Source organism: Sinocyclocheilus anshuiensis, unplaced genomic scaffold (assembly GCF_001515605.1).
Source record: "Sinocyclocheilus anshuiensis isolate Anshui unplaced genomic scaffold, SAMN03320099.WGS_v1.1 scaffold2053, whole genome shotgun sequence".
NCBI lineage: Eukaryota > Metazoa > Chordata > Actinopteri > Cypriniformes > Cyprinidae > Sinocyclocheilus > Sinocyclocheilus anshuiensis.
Genome location: NW_015558795.1, coordinates 431,932 through 445,770, shown reverse-complemented (window position 1 = coordinate 445,770; position 13,839 = coordinate 431,932). Strand labels below are relative to the sequence as shown.

The 13,839-nt window shown below is 44.8% G+C and overlaps 1 pseudogene; it reads left to right on the top strand.

The window, feature by feature from the left end:
* LOC107681500 (uncharacterized) overlaps positions 1 to 3,664 on the top strand; it is a 4,495-nt pseudogene extending 831 nt beyond the window's left edge.
* Positions 3,665 to 13,839: the final 10,175 nt, after the last annotated feature.

Here is a 13,839-nt window from a genome sequence, read left to right as displayed (position 1 = left end):
CAAAGTCAGAGTTAACTGAACTAAGGGAAATGTTAAAATTGCAACAAGAGCAGTTAAATCAGCTCACCCAAGGTTTTGCTCGTTTACAGGCCCCTAATTCACGTAGCCGATCCCTACGTTATGGTCATGTAATATATAGGAGATGTCAACGCCCTGGCCATTTCGCTCGGGAGCGCAATGGAGCACTTTCGACTAGTAGTAGACAGTCTCGTCCATCGCAGCAGTCGGAAAACTAATCCCCACCGAGCTGCAGAGCCACAGCTCGGTTGGGGAGTCATCCGGCTCAAGTGTTTTAAATGGTACCACTCCAGCGTCTTGTTTAGTGTCCTCCTGCCCTCATCTTAATGTTCTTATTGGCGGGGTCCAGGTGCCCTGCTTGATAGATACTGGCTCTATGGTGTCTACAATTACAGAGTTGTTTTCGCCAATATTTTGAGGCATGGGGGCAGGAGCGACTTAAGTCTTGTCAATGGTTGCAACTTACTGCTGCCAATGGTCTTGCGATTCCTTACATTGGTTATATGGAGCTAGACGTTGAGCTTTGTGGTAAATTAGTTCCAAATTGTGGCGTGCTGGTTGTCAGGGACCCTCCTGGTAGTTCTGGTTTGTATGTCCCTGGTGTGTTGGGAATGAATGTTCTTAGATGGTGCTACCAGGAGCTCTTTGGGCAAAACGGTGTAGCTCTTTTTGATTTACCTGCGGTGTCACAGGCCCCTAGTTCCGTAATGCATGCGTTGCAGCATTGTCGTCAAGTTAATACTCAGTTTTCTGTTGATCGTGCTGGTGCAGTTAGAGTGCGGGGGCGTGGTGTGTGTCGCATTCCGGGTGGCACGATGAAGCTTGTAGCAGCAACCTGTTCAGAGTGTTATTCTAGTGGTACTGTGTTGTTTGAGCCACCTGAGGCGGGTTTGCCTGCTGGGTTGTTGGCTTCCCCTGCACTGGTCCAAGTGACCCGGGGCACAGTTTATATACCTGTGGTAAATGTGGGTGTTACTGAGGTTTCACTTTACCCTAGGACATCTTTAGGTATCCTGAACGGTGTTTTTGTTATTAGTTTGCCTGAAGGTATTAGTGAAGGGAGGTCAGTCACTGCTATGGTGGGTGCTCATACTGCTCTGGTAGGCCCTACTGTACAGGAGCAGATTAATTCTGTAGATTTGTCAGTTTTGTCAGGGGAAGAACAAGCTCAGGTTCGGGCCCTGCTTCAAAAGTACCACTTTGTGTTCTCAGCCCATGAGGGGGATTTAGGGTGTACTAATCTCCTTTCACACGATATTCCTCTTTTAGATGATACCCCTGTCAGGCAACGGTACAGGAGGATACCTCCTTCTGAGTATGAGGTAGTGAAAGCACATATTAACCAACTGCTGGAGTCACAGGTGATCAGAGAGAGTTGCAGTCCATACGCCTCTCCCATTGTCCTGGTTAAAAAGAAGGACGGTAGCCTACGGATGTGTGTAGACTACCGTCAACTAAATTCTAAAACCAGGAAGGATGCCTTCCCTTTGCCTCGTATTGAAGAGTCCCTGGATGCTGGTTCTCCACAATGGATCTGGCCAGCGGGTATAACCAGGTCCCTGTCATGGAGGCTGACCGACCTAAAACTGCTTTTTGTACTCCATTTGGCCTATTTGAGTGGAACAGAATGCCGTTTGGTCTCTGCAATGCTCCCAGCACTTTCCAGCGTCTGATGGAGAGGTTGTTTGGTGACCAACAATGTCAGTCCTTGTTGTTATATCTGGACGACATTGTGGTGTTCTCTTCCTCCGTGGTCCAACATTTAGAACGGCTGGAAGTGGTTTTGGGTCGATTAGGGATTGAGGGACTTAAAGCCAAGTTAGAGAAGTGTGCATTCTTCCAACATGAGGTAAGTATTTAGGACATGTCGTGTCATCTCAAGGTGTTGCTACAGACCCAAGCAAGGTTGAGGTAGTGGCCCAGTGGCGTACTCGAACTAGCGTTTTGGAGTTGCGCACTTTTCTAGGCTTCGCCAGTTATTACCGCCGTTTTGTGGAGGGGTTTGCCAAGTTGGCAGCCCCTCTACATAAACTGGAGGCTGAACTGGCAGGAGGCAAGTTAAAGAAATGTAGGGGACAGAGTTTTGGGTGTGCCTGGACAGAGTATTGTCAAAGTAGTTTCGAGGCATTAAAGAGTAAACTAACTTCTGCCCCTGTTCTTGCTTACGCTGACTTCTCTTCACCTTTCATTCTAGAGGTTGACGCTAGCTATAGTGGCTTAGGGGCCGTTCTTTCCCAAGAACAAGGAGGAAAGGTGCGGCCTATTGCCTATGCTAGTCGCAGTCTTAGGCCCACTGAGCGCAACATGTCTAATTATAGCTCTATGAAGTTAGAGTTCTAGGCGCTCAAGTGGGCCATGACTGAGAAGTTTCGGGAGTATTTGCTAGGGCACAAATGTGTAGTCTTTACTGATAACAACCCCCTTGGTCATCTTGCATCAGCAAAGCTTGGGGCTACTGAACAGCGTTGGGCAGCACAACTGGCTGCTTTTGATTTTGAGATAAAGTATAGGTCGGGGAAAAGTAACCGAAATGCAGATGCTCTGTCGGGGCAGCACCCACCTGAAAGCAGTGTGGTGGAGGGTTGGCTTCCAGGCACTGCAGTCCCTCATGCTGTGCAGCAAGTGGGAGGTGTAGATGTGGTTTCTCAAGCCACTCAAGCAATTATTTCTGTTCTGCCTAGCCATTCTGCTGCCGATTTGAGTTCTCTGCAGCAGGCAGACCCAGTTATTAGGGAGGTTCTGCCCTTTTGGAAACGAAAAGTTCTCCCTAGTATAGAAGAACGTAGACGGTTGTCAAAGTCCAGTTTAGTTTTGCTCAGTCAATGGGATCGTTTTGTGGAAAGAGCCAGTGTGTTATACCGACGGGTGTTCCGTCCTGATGGGGGTGAGGAGCTTTATCAGTTGATTTTGCCACCATCTTGTTGGGTCGATTAGGGATTGAGGGACTTAAAGCTAAGTTAGAAAAGTGTGCATTCTTCCAACATGAGGTAAGTATTTAGGACATGTCGTGTCATCTCAAGGTGTTGCTACAGACCCAAGCAAGGTTGAGGTAGTGGCCCAGTGGCGTACTCGAACTAGCGTTTTGGAGTTGCGCACTTTTCTAGGCTTCGCCAGTTATTACCGCCGTTTTGTGGAGGGGTTTGCCAAGTTGGCAGCCCCTCTACATAAACTGGAGGCTGAACTGGCAGGAGGCAAGTTAAAGAAATGTAGGGGACAGAGTTTTGGGTGTGCCTGGACAGAGTATTGTCAAAGTAGTTTCGAGGCATTAAAGAGTAAACTAACTTCTGCCCCTGTTCTTGCTTACGCTGACTTCTCTTCACCTTTCATTTTAGAGGTCGACGCTAGCTATAGTGGCTTAGGGGCCGTTCTTTCCCAAGAACAAGGAGGAAAGGTGCGGCCTATTGCCTATGCTAGTCGCAGTCTTAGGCCCACTGAGCGCAACATGTCTAATTATAGCTCTATGAAGTTAGAGTTCTTGGCGCTCAAGTGGGCCATGACTGAGAAGTTTCGGGAGTATTTGCTAGGGCACAAATGTGTAGTCTTTACTGATAACAACCCCCTTAGTCATCTTGCATCAGCAAAGCTTGGGGCTACTGAACAACGTTGGGCAGCACAACTGGCTGCTTTTGATTTTGAGAAAGTATAGGTCGGGGAAAAGTAACCGAAATGCAGATGCTCTGTCGAGGCAGCACCCACCTGATTGCAGTGTGGTGGAGGGTTGGCTTCCAGGCACTGCAGTCCCTCATGCTGTGCAGCAAGTGGGAGGTGTAGATGTGGTTTCTCAAGCCACTCAAGCAATTATTTCTGTTCTGCCTAGCCATTCTGCTGCCGATTTGAGTTCTCTGCAGCAGGCAGACCCAGTTATTAGGGAGGTTCTGCCCTTTTGGAAACGAAAAGTTTTCCCTAGTATAGAAGAACGTAGACGGTTGTCAAAGCCCAGTTTAGTTTTGCTCCGTCAATGGGATCGTTTTGTGGAAAGAGCCAGTGTGCTATACCGACGGGTGTTCCGTCCTGATGGGGGTGAGGAGCTTTATCAGTTGATTTTGCCCACCATCTTGAAAGCTGAGGTTCTGACACAGCTTCATCAGGAGCATGGACACCAGGGTATCGAGCGAACCACTAAGTTGGTATGGCAACGATGTTATTGGCCGGGTATGTGTTCTGAAGTGGCCCGTTGGTGCCAGGAGTATGAAAGGTGTCAGTCTGCTAAAGATGTTCAGCCCGTTGCCCGTAGTTTTATGGGCCATCTGTTGGCTTCGAGGCCAAATGAGATTTTAGCTATTGATTTTACAATGCTTGAACCTCCTCGTTCAGACATTGAAAATATTTTAGTAATGACTGATGTTTTACTAAATACACCCTGGCTGTTGTCCATGATTGGATTTTGGAACATCAAACTAGGCTCCAGGTGGCATTCGAAATTGCACGTGAGCGTTTAAGGGTCGTCGCAGAACGACGTACGGCACATTATGATGAGAATGTGCAGTGTACGCCAATGGAGGAGGGCCAATTGGTTTACCTATGTGAGTGTGGCATGAGAGGTTGCCACAAAATCCAGGATTTGTGGGATCCAGTTGTGTAGCAAGTTGTGAAAGCGCCTAAAGATGGTGGTGCTGTATATACGATTGCACCGATTCACGGACCGGGTAAGGTAAGGATGTTAAGCATGTTCATCGTTCCCTGTTGAAAACTAGAATTCGGAGAGGTTCTCCAGTTCAGAGCCGTCATGATAGCTCTTTGATCGAAGAAGCGCCACCTCCTGAAGATGAGCTAGATGAAGGTGATTTGTTGGCCTTAGTGCCTGAAGTCCCTCAAGCTAGTCCCCCAATGCCACTTAGGCTGGCATTAAGAAATTCAATCTCAGTGGCTGAGCCTATACCGCAGTATGGGTTGGCACCCTCTGGGACCGTGACAAGGGTGCCGGTAGCCTCAGGACCATCGTGCTCTGTAGATAGGAGTTCACCTTCTGTATCTGTTACAGTGTCCACAGGCCTGCCTGTTATTGATGCAGCCGCACCGCGAAGGATAACGAGAGCTACGGCAGGCCAGCACTCCAACATTCATCGTCTCCCACGGGCAGTGGATCAATAAAATATATTTCTGTACCCACGTCTCTTGCTCATATTTAAGTAGACTTGAACCTGTGTTGCCTTGAGTTGCACCTGAGTGTGTGTAGTATTTCCCTGGGTGCAAGTCCTAGGGTGGCGTAGTCATCTCCAGTGTTACTGTTTCTGTTGGCCAATGCCACTTTGCTACAAAAATATTAAATAACATACAAAATAATATTAATAAAATACAAAATAGAATTATATTTGTTCTCTTTTTTAACCAGGAAAATGTGACAACATTAAGTGTAACAGGGACACACACACACACACACACAGATCGTTTTATATATCATTTATATTATTTAATTATTTCATTTTAAAACATATATATATAATCAGTAAGAGCACAATGAAATTGGAGGAATAGTTTTCAGAGTTCTAGACTAATATGAAGTACAGTATACAACTACTGACCTAATTTGTCTGAGGATCTTTTGATGTGCTTATTCAACAGCTCCTCAGGACCAACAAGCAATCATTGACCTAGACAGCCAGTAGATAAAGCTGAAGCCTAAAAAAGATTCATAAGCTTAAAATGTGCTTTTTTTTGTGGAGATGCCGTGGCCTTAATTAAAATATGTTTTGTTAACGTGTCAAACGTTAAGGGCTTTTCAGTGTGTCTCCTGCAATCAGCCAACCAAATAATCAAAACAATGCACTTCAAGGTGTTTTTTTTTTTTCTGGTGTGTGTGTGTGTGTTTAAAGCTGCATGGGCTCTGTTTGTATAATTGAATGAGCCCTTTAATTGTAATTATAGGCACACCACTGAGCACCCGAGCAGAAAATGAGGGATTTTTCTTTCCTCTGGAATTGTTATTTGAAAGTTTTAAAAGCAGTATTAATTGCTCATCTGTTTTTCCAAAGGAAAGGTTAATTACAAGCACAATGCAAGGTGGTGGATGGGAATAAGAAAGTCCTCACCCTCGCTTCGTTCCTGAAGCAATCCTGTGCTCTGCATGAAGCCTACGCAATGCCACAACATGTAATTAACAACACAGTGATTTCTAACCTTTGACACAACAAATTTGCATTTACTCTGATGGTGTATTTATGGCACACTGTGTACTCTGACACACGGGGTTTAAAATAAACACCAGATGCACGGTTATGGGAATGTAGTTATATGATAAAATAAACATTTGGAGCTCCTCTGCAAAAACTGAACATCATACATTTCAGTTGAAATTCCTAATGAATGAATTAGGCATGTTCAAAGTCTCTGAAAGTAAAATTGGCTCATAAAAGCTGCCCATGTTACTTAAACATAACAATACAAACTATTGAAGATTTTTATTGTACTTTTTTTTTCCCACTTACAAATGGAATTACTTTTTAATAGCCATCAGCCAAATACAAAACTCACTCTAAAGTGTGCTACTTAAAACTACTTGATCATGTTACAATCTTTAAGTACAATCTTTGTATAAGACATTTAACTAAGCACACACACACACACACAAACAAAAAGAAAGAAATAAATGAAGGTAAAACTGGGGAGAGAAATAGCAGGGTCACATGCTCGTCTCTGGTTGGCTTCTATACAATTACAGCACAATTACCGTAATGAGTTTTTAGTATACACCAACACAACGCATGTCACATTGACTCTTTTTTTTTTTTTTACACATTACACAAAATATGCTATTTTTGAATGTCAAATTGTCCTTATTCACTCACTCCTTTATTTCCCTCATTAAAACCTAAAAAGGAAATAAAGGTATGCATTGTGTGGAAGGGAGTGTGAAAAATAGAGGTGGAATTATTAGCATATTTATGAGCGATTAAATAAATATAGAGTAAATATGTTAAACATTGTTTGTTTTCTGTAAGTTGAATAGCCAAGTTTTGCCAGTTATTTCTAAATGCATGGGAATACAGTATATATGTGAATTAAAGTAATTTTGGTCCTGATGGTCTAACATGTCAAGCTCAATTTAAAACTGTTTTTAAACTGCATTTTGCTAGTTATAATATACATATTGCTTTGAGACTTTATAGAGACTTAATTAATCAAGAATATTTATACTTTTAAAAATGTATTTATTTCACACCGTTGGAACATTTAAAATAAACTGCTGAACTGCTGACCAAATAAATGCAGTACCCTTTCCCTAAATTATTCACTGAATCTATAAAGTATCTAAAATATAGTAAATGTGGTATAATATCTATATGTATGGGCTGCTATTTTCAAGTGATTCAATCCAGCGCCAGTACATATACATTTTTTTTTTTACTTATTAGATTTTTCCTCTTTTGAGTGAAACTACACGAGTGGATCAGCTCAGAGTAGTCTTCAGAATACTTAATGACAACCAATGAATGTAATGTGCTGTGAAGGGAATCTGGATTACTGGCCAGATAGAAGCAATACAGCGGAACAGAGAGAGTTTAATCCTTTTGCCGGAATTAGTGTTTAACATAGTCTTCAATTAAGACTCAGTTCAGATTTTAACAGACATTAATGTGCTCAAATATGAGCCAAGATTTTAAAAGCTGGAGAGATTCAATCACACTAATGCAAAGATGATTTGACTCTCAGTCAATGAACACATTAGCCACAAAGTATGAGCTCTCCGCTGTCTCATAACTAGTTGTAAACAAAGCTATGGTATATTATTAGCTAGACTGACTAGAGCAAAATGTTAACGATGTTTGAAACAATCACATTGTGTGTCGATGTAAAGCAGTACTAGTGCTCTGACTGACACAGCCCGCAAATGTCCTCAAATGCTCTCCAAAAAAATGCATCATGCATCATGGATTACATCGTGCATTATGAATTTGAAAGCACTATGAATTATATACTGATCTGCTCAAGAAGCGTTCAAAAGGTTAATATATAGTGCACTGACTTGACACACTCCCACACATGAAACATTCAACAAGACTTCAGTTTACATATGTATGTAAAGTAGTAAGAAGCATTTCAACAGTATAGTAATTCAGCTCCTTTTATGGCCCTGGCTCAGGGCTTGCAGGAATAACCTAATCAGTTTCTGGTTCATCTCCATTGTCTTTTAGCTGTTGCTTCTGGGCTTGCAGTCAAGAGCCTGACTCTGATGGATGGGTGGAAATGTAGTTTGGTTCAGCACTGATTTATTATTGATCGATGCTATGTTATGAGCTATGCTATTCAACTTTGGATATAAACATAAAAATCTTAAAATAGACAGTATTTGTTTCAGTATACACTGAAAAAAAAATTGTGCAGAAACAATTTTCAAGAATAAATTATTTGTAAATTTACAACTAAATGGCAAGTAACACAGATTTAAACATGAATTTTAAAGTAGAAAGACTAAAATAATATTTATTGTAACAAACGCGCCAGTGATATTTTTGTTTACAACTTTCTTTTTTTCACACACAGTGTCACAGTGTAATCTTCAATGCAAATTCTCACAAAATAACCCCCTTCTAATCACCCGTATAACATTCACGTTATTAACCCCTTACAGTCTCCCCATTATACATGTGTCCCCAAGACATGTAAAATGTCAGTTAACATACCATGCTGTTGCATTTATAGCATGCTGGGAGCATGATTGTTTTTTTTTTTTTTGTATTATTGTTTATTTTATTACTATCTGATTCTACTTGCAACTAATTAACTTTAATGAAATGGTTTACTTTAAAGAAAGTTCACTCAATGTGCAAACCACACTTGGTGAATTTTATTACACAAGTTGTTGAGCCATTACTACATTGAGGCAATGAACTCAAATAGCATTCCTGTAGCTCAAACAGTAAAGCAATCTGCTAGCAACACCAGGATTGTGGGTTTGATTCCCAGCCTGGGAATACATGAAATGCATAGCGTCAATGCAATGTAAGTCACTTTGGATCAAAAAATCAAAATGCATATATACTATGTAAAACACTTTAATTAATACGAAGTCCGACTAAAGCAGTGCACATAAAATTCACAAAACATTGACATTACTTTTCCACATAGTTTTTCAGAGCAAAAAAAAGTGTGATTTCAAACGTCTCGAGCTTATGTATGTAACCCTGGTTCCCCGAAGGGAACGAGACGCTGCGTCGAATGCTTTGGGAACGCTCTGGCGAGACCACGTTCTGAAGCATGTGTGAAATCAGTCCAATAGCAATGCGCGACGTCACGAGTGGGGTGACGTGAGCAACCAGGAAGCATAAAAGTGCATCCGGCAAGCGCACATGTTAGCTTCCGCGGAAGCGAGCGCCTGCAGGGATGCAGGGAGTATGGCAGGAAGACGCAACGTCTCGTTCCCTTTGGGGAACCATGGTTACATACGTAACCTTGAGACATTCCCCTTCAGGAACTCGAGCTGCGTCGAACGCTTTGGGAACGAGAATACCCACTGCGCCATACGAACAAGTCCCTGTCTGGTGTGTATCTGGCGGGCACATCAAGACGAGAGAACTTGGGACCATGGGAAAGATGTCAGGTCCAGACTGTAGAACCGGATTAATGTGTGCGGAGAGGACCAGCCTGCCACAGCACAAACATCTTGAAGGGCCACGCCCACTGATAAGGCCTTGGAGGCCACCATACCCCTAGTCGAGTGCGCTCTGACACCTGTAGGTGATTGGAGGCCAGAGGACTCATAGGCCAGTGTGATGGTCTCAAACACCCACCAACTCAGGGTTTGCTGGTCGCTGGAACCCTTTTCTTAGATGGACCAAAGCAAATGAACGACTGATCTGCCTTACGCCACTGGGCAGCTCTGTGAACATAAGTGCACTGAACAGAGCAGATTGAGTCTTTCCTGGCCTGCTTCCTGGAAGGGAGGAGGACAAAAGGCTTGCAGCACAATGGGACCCGGCGAGGAAGTGGTCACTTTAGGGACATACCCGAGTCTCGGGTACAGGGATGCCCTAGCCATGGCCGGGGCAAACTCCAGGCATGACACAGCGAGTGCCTGGAGGTCCCCTATCCTCTTCAGTGAGGAAATAGCGAGCAGGAAGATCGTCTTAAGCGTGAGGAGCTTGTCCGAGATATCTTCGATGGGTTCAAAGGGAGCTTTGCACAGAGCCTCCAGAACCACTGCCAGGTCCCATGAGGGCACCTTGGTGCACTGTACTTGCCTCAGCCTCCGGGTGCCACGGAGGAAACGTGTAACTAACGGGTGTCTTCCCATTGACTGACCACCCTGAAGGGTGTGGTAAGAAGCTATAGCCGCCACGTAAACCTTCAGAGTGGAGGGAGATAACCCTGCGGAGAATTGCTCCTGCAGAAACTCCAGAACTGAACCAACTGGGCAGTTGACTGGGACTTGCAGTCGCTCTCCGCACCAAGATGTGAAAAGCTTCCACTTCAAGGCATACAATTTCCTCATGGTGGGAGCTCTGGACTGGAGTATGGTCTCAACAACCTCAGTTGAGAGACCGGATGCTATGAGTTATGCCCCCTTAGGGGCCACGCCCACAACTTCCATAACTCCGGGCAGGGGTGAATGATGGTGCACCCCACCTGAGAGAGGAGGTTCCTCCTGAACAGAATCTCCAGCGGAGAGCTGTTGAGGAGGAACACAAGGTCCGAGAACCATACTATGACCGGCCAGAACGGGGCTACTAGCAGCAGACGGACCCCGCCCCGGCGTACTCTCTCCAGAACTCCCGGGAGCAGAGCGACTGGGGGAAATGCGTACAGATGAAGCCTCGGCCACGTCTGTACCATGGCATCCAGCCCAAGCGGGGCTGGATGAGCGAGGGAGAACCAGAGCGGACAGTGTGTGATTTCCTGCAACGCAAATAGATCCACTTCCGCCTGGCTGAACTCCCTCCTAAGGAGGTCCACCACCTCTGGGTGGAGCCTCCATTCCCCGGGCCTCAGCCACAGTCTCGACAGGATGTCTGCTCCCTGATTGAGATGTCCAGGGATGTAGACTGCTCTTAGTGAGATTAATTTTCCTTGAGACCACAGGAGGATCTGGTGCGCCAGCCTGAAAAGGGGTGAGCACAAACCCCCCTGACAGTTGATGTAGGAGACCACCGATGTGTTATCTGTGCGGACAAGCACATGATGTCCCCTTAGGTCTGGAAGGAAATGTTTTAGAGTTCGAAACACGGCCAACATCTCCAGGCAGTTGATGTGCCACGTGAGATGATGGCCTTCCCACAGACCTTGGGCAGAGCGGCCACTCATGACCGCTCCCCAACCTGTGAGGGAGGTGTCTGTCGTTAGCATTACATGACGACAAGGAGCCCCTAGTGAGGGGCCTTGAGACAGGAAGCAAGGTTTCTTCCGCATGTCTAAGGCACGTAAGCATCGCCGCGTGACCTTGATCGTGCGAAGCGGGTTCCCCCTGTGGGAAAACCCCTTGGTCCTGAGCCACCACTGCAAGGGTCTCATGTACAGCAGGCCAAAAGGTATCACGTTGGACGCAGCTGCCATCAGACCCAACAGTCTCTGAAACTGTTTGACAGTGAGTGACTGGCCTTCTCTCACTCCCCTCACGGCTGTGAGAATCGCTTTGATGCGAGCCGGAGACAACTATGCCTGCATTGTTGTTGAATCCCATACGTGGTTCTCTGTAGTGGAGAAAGCACACTTTTCTTGGCGTTCAGCCGTGACCCCAGCTCTTTCATATGGGCTAGGATGACATCTCGATGCCGAGCCGGCATCTGCTCTGACTGAACTAACTGATCTACCAATCGTCTATGTAATTCAGTATGCGGATGCCCTGGAGTCACAACAGAGCCAAGGCAACATCCACACACTTCGTGAAAGTGCGGGGTGAGAGTGACAGGCCGAACGGAAGAACCCGATACTGGTTTGCTTCGCCCCCGAAAGCAAACCTCAGGAACTTCCTGAGTTGAGGAAGTATGGATACATGGAAGTATGCGTGCTTGAGATCTATCGTGACAAACCAGTCCTCGGACCTGATTTGAGACACGATCTGTTTGATAGTAAGCATCTTGAACCGAAATCGTTTGATAGTGCAGTTCAGTAGACGCAGATCTATGATCGGGCACAACCCCCCATCCTTCTTCGGAACGATGAAGTAATGGCTGTAGAACCCTGATTCTCGAGAGAGAGGAGGAACATGTTTTCTACAGTTTCTACTTCGTGTTCCAATGCCAGAGCCTGCTCGGGGCCCACTAATGTAGGAATAACCCAGTTGAAGCGAGGTGAATGAGAACCGAACTGGATTCTGTAACCTCTCTCTACAGTGTGCAGGACCCATTGTGAGACATTTGGCAGAAGTTTCCACACTGACAGACAGTCTACTAAGGGAACCAGTCACTCGAGACTGGCCTCTGGTGTCACTAGTGGAGCCACTTCGGGGCCCTGAAGTGGATGACCGGCAGGGAACAGCCGACCTGACTGCTCTAGCGCCCTCATCTCAGGGGACGAGCTTTCCCGTGCCGTACCGTCGCCGGGCGGCAGCTGGGAAATTCGCTTGTCAGAGCTCACTGAGCCCTGAAGCACCGGGGGTGGCAGGGGTATCAGTGAAGCCCTCTGAGGGCACTGAGGAGGATCGGGCACCGTATACTGAGGTGTGTACCTCTCCTCTCCAGGGTGGGCTGCCCTCAGGGTCCTAACGATGGTATTGTCAGGACCGCTTGGCCAAGGTCATCTTAGACATAATAACGGTCCACAGATCCGTTTTCTGCTTCGAGAACCCCGACCGAGAGTGCGGTATATGAAGTTTGTACGATATATCGATATTTTCTTTATAAGCGATTCGATATGAGGCAATACCGTTTATATCGATATTTCGATACGAGCGCATCTGAAAATATAGCGGAGGACACAAACTGAACTGCTGCGGAGAAAGTGCATAATCCAATTTGTTCTAAATATGTGACAAGCTACATATTAAATCCTTTAAAAACTGGTAAGACATAGTTTATAGTTTCGTTTCGCATATTAGTTTAAGCGGCTCTGCCCGTCATATGCTCTGACAGAAAGGCTGCATGTGCCACTGACAGAAAAGCTAGGCTACTCGCGCCGTTTAATGTGTTTGAGATGTGCTGTCTTCCTGAATGCATAACTTACATTTCACAGGTATATTCTCCATCTGTAAATGTTAGAAAGCCATGGAAATATTTCCATTTTTCTGTCAGAAGTGCATGAGCCTTCTGCTTTGGGATTCTCCGCTAAACTTCACAGACTTCAGTGAACGAGCGCCACCGCGCGCATGCGCGCCAAATAGACAGAGCTCAATTAAATAGGAGCACAATAATTCTGACTAAAATATAAATTTCACTGAAATATTTGTAGTTGGACAATAATTGTCACATATAGAATTTGAAACCTACAAGTAAGTCTGTTTTATGATAGCACTGACTGTAAAGTGACTGCAATGGGTAATCAAAATAGCCTAATACAACGCTGTGCTTTTGTTCTCATTTATTTTCATTTTTAGTTCAGTGAATTTAACTTCTGCTTTAAAATACTTATTTTTGTTTTTAGATTGCAATGTTACAATGTTACAATGAAATGTGATTTTAACCCTTTTTTGCACGTAATATAAAGGCTTACATGGTTACATTCACTTTATTTGTTTTCATAGCCTTTAATATGCATTGTTTTGTTGGACAACATTGGGCGGTAAGTTAAATATATACAGTATATATGTATATTAAATACAGATTTTTTTTTATCCAAATACAAAAACGAAAATACCGAGATATATACTGTATATCGCAAATCGGCCAAAAAAGTACAGAGATATACATTTTTGCCCATATCGCCCAGCCCTAACAGGTCGCGATGCTCTGT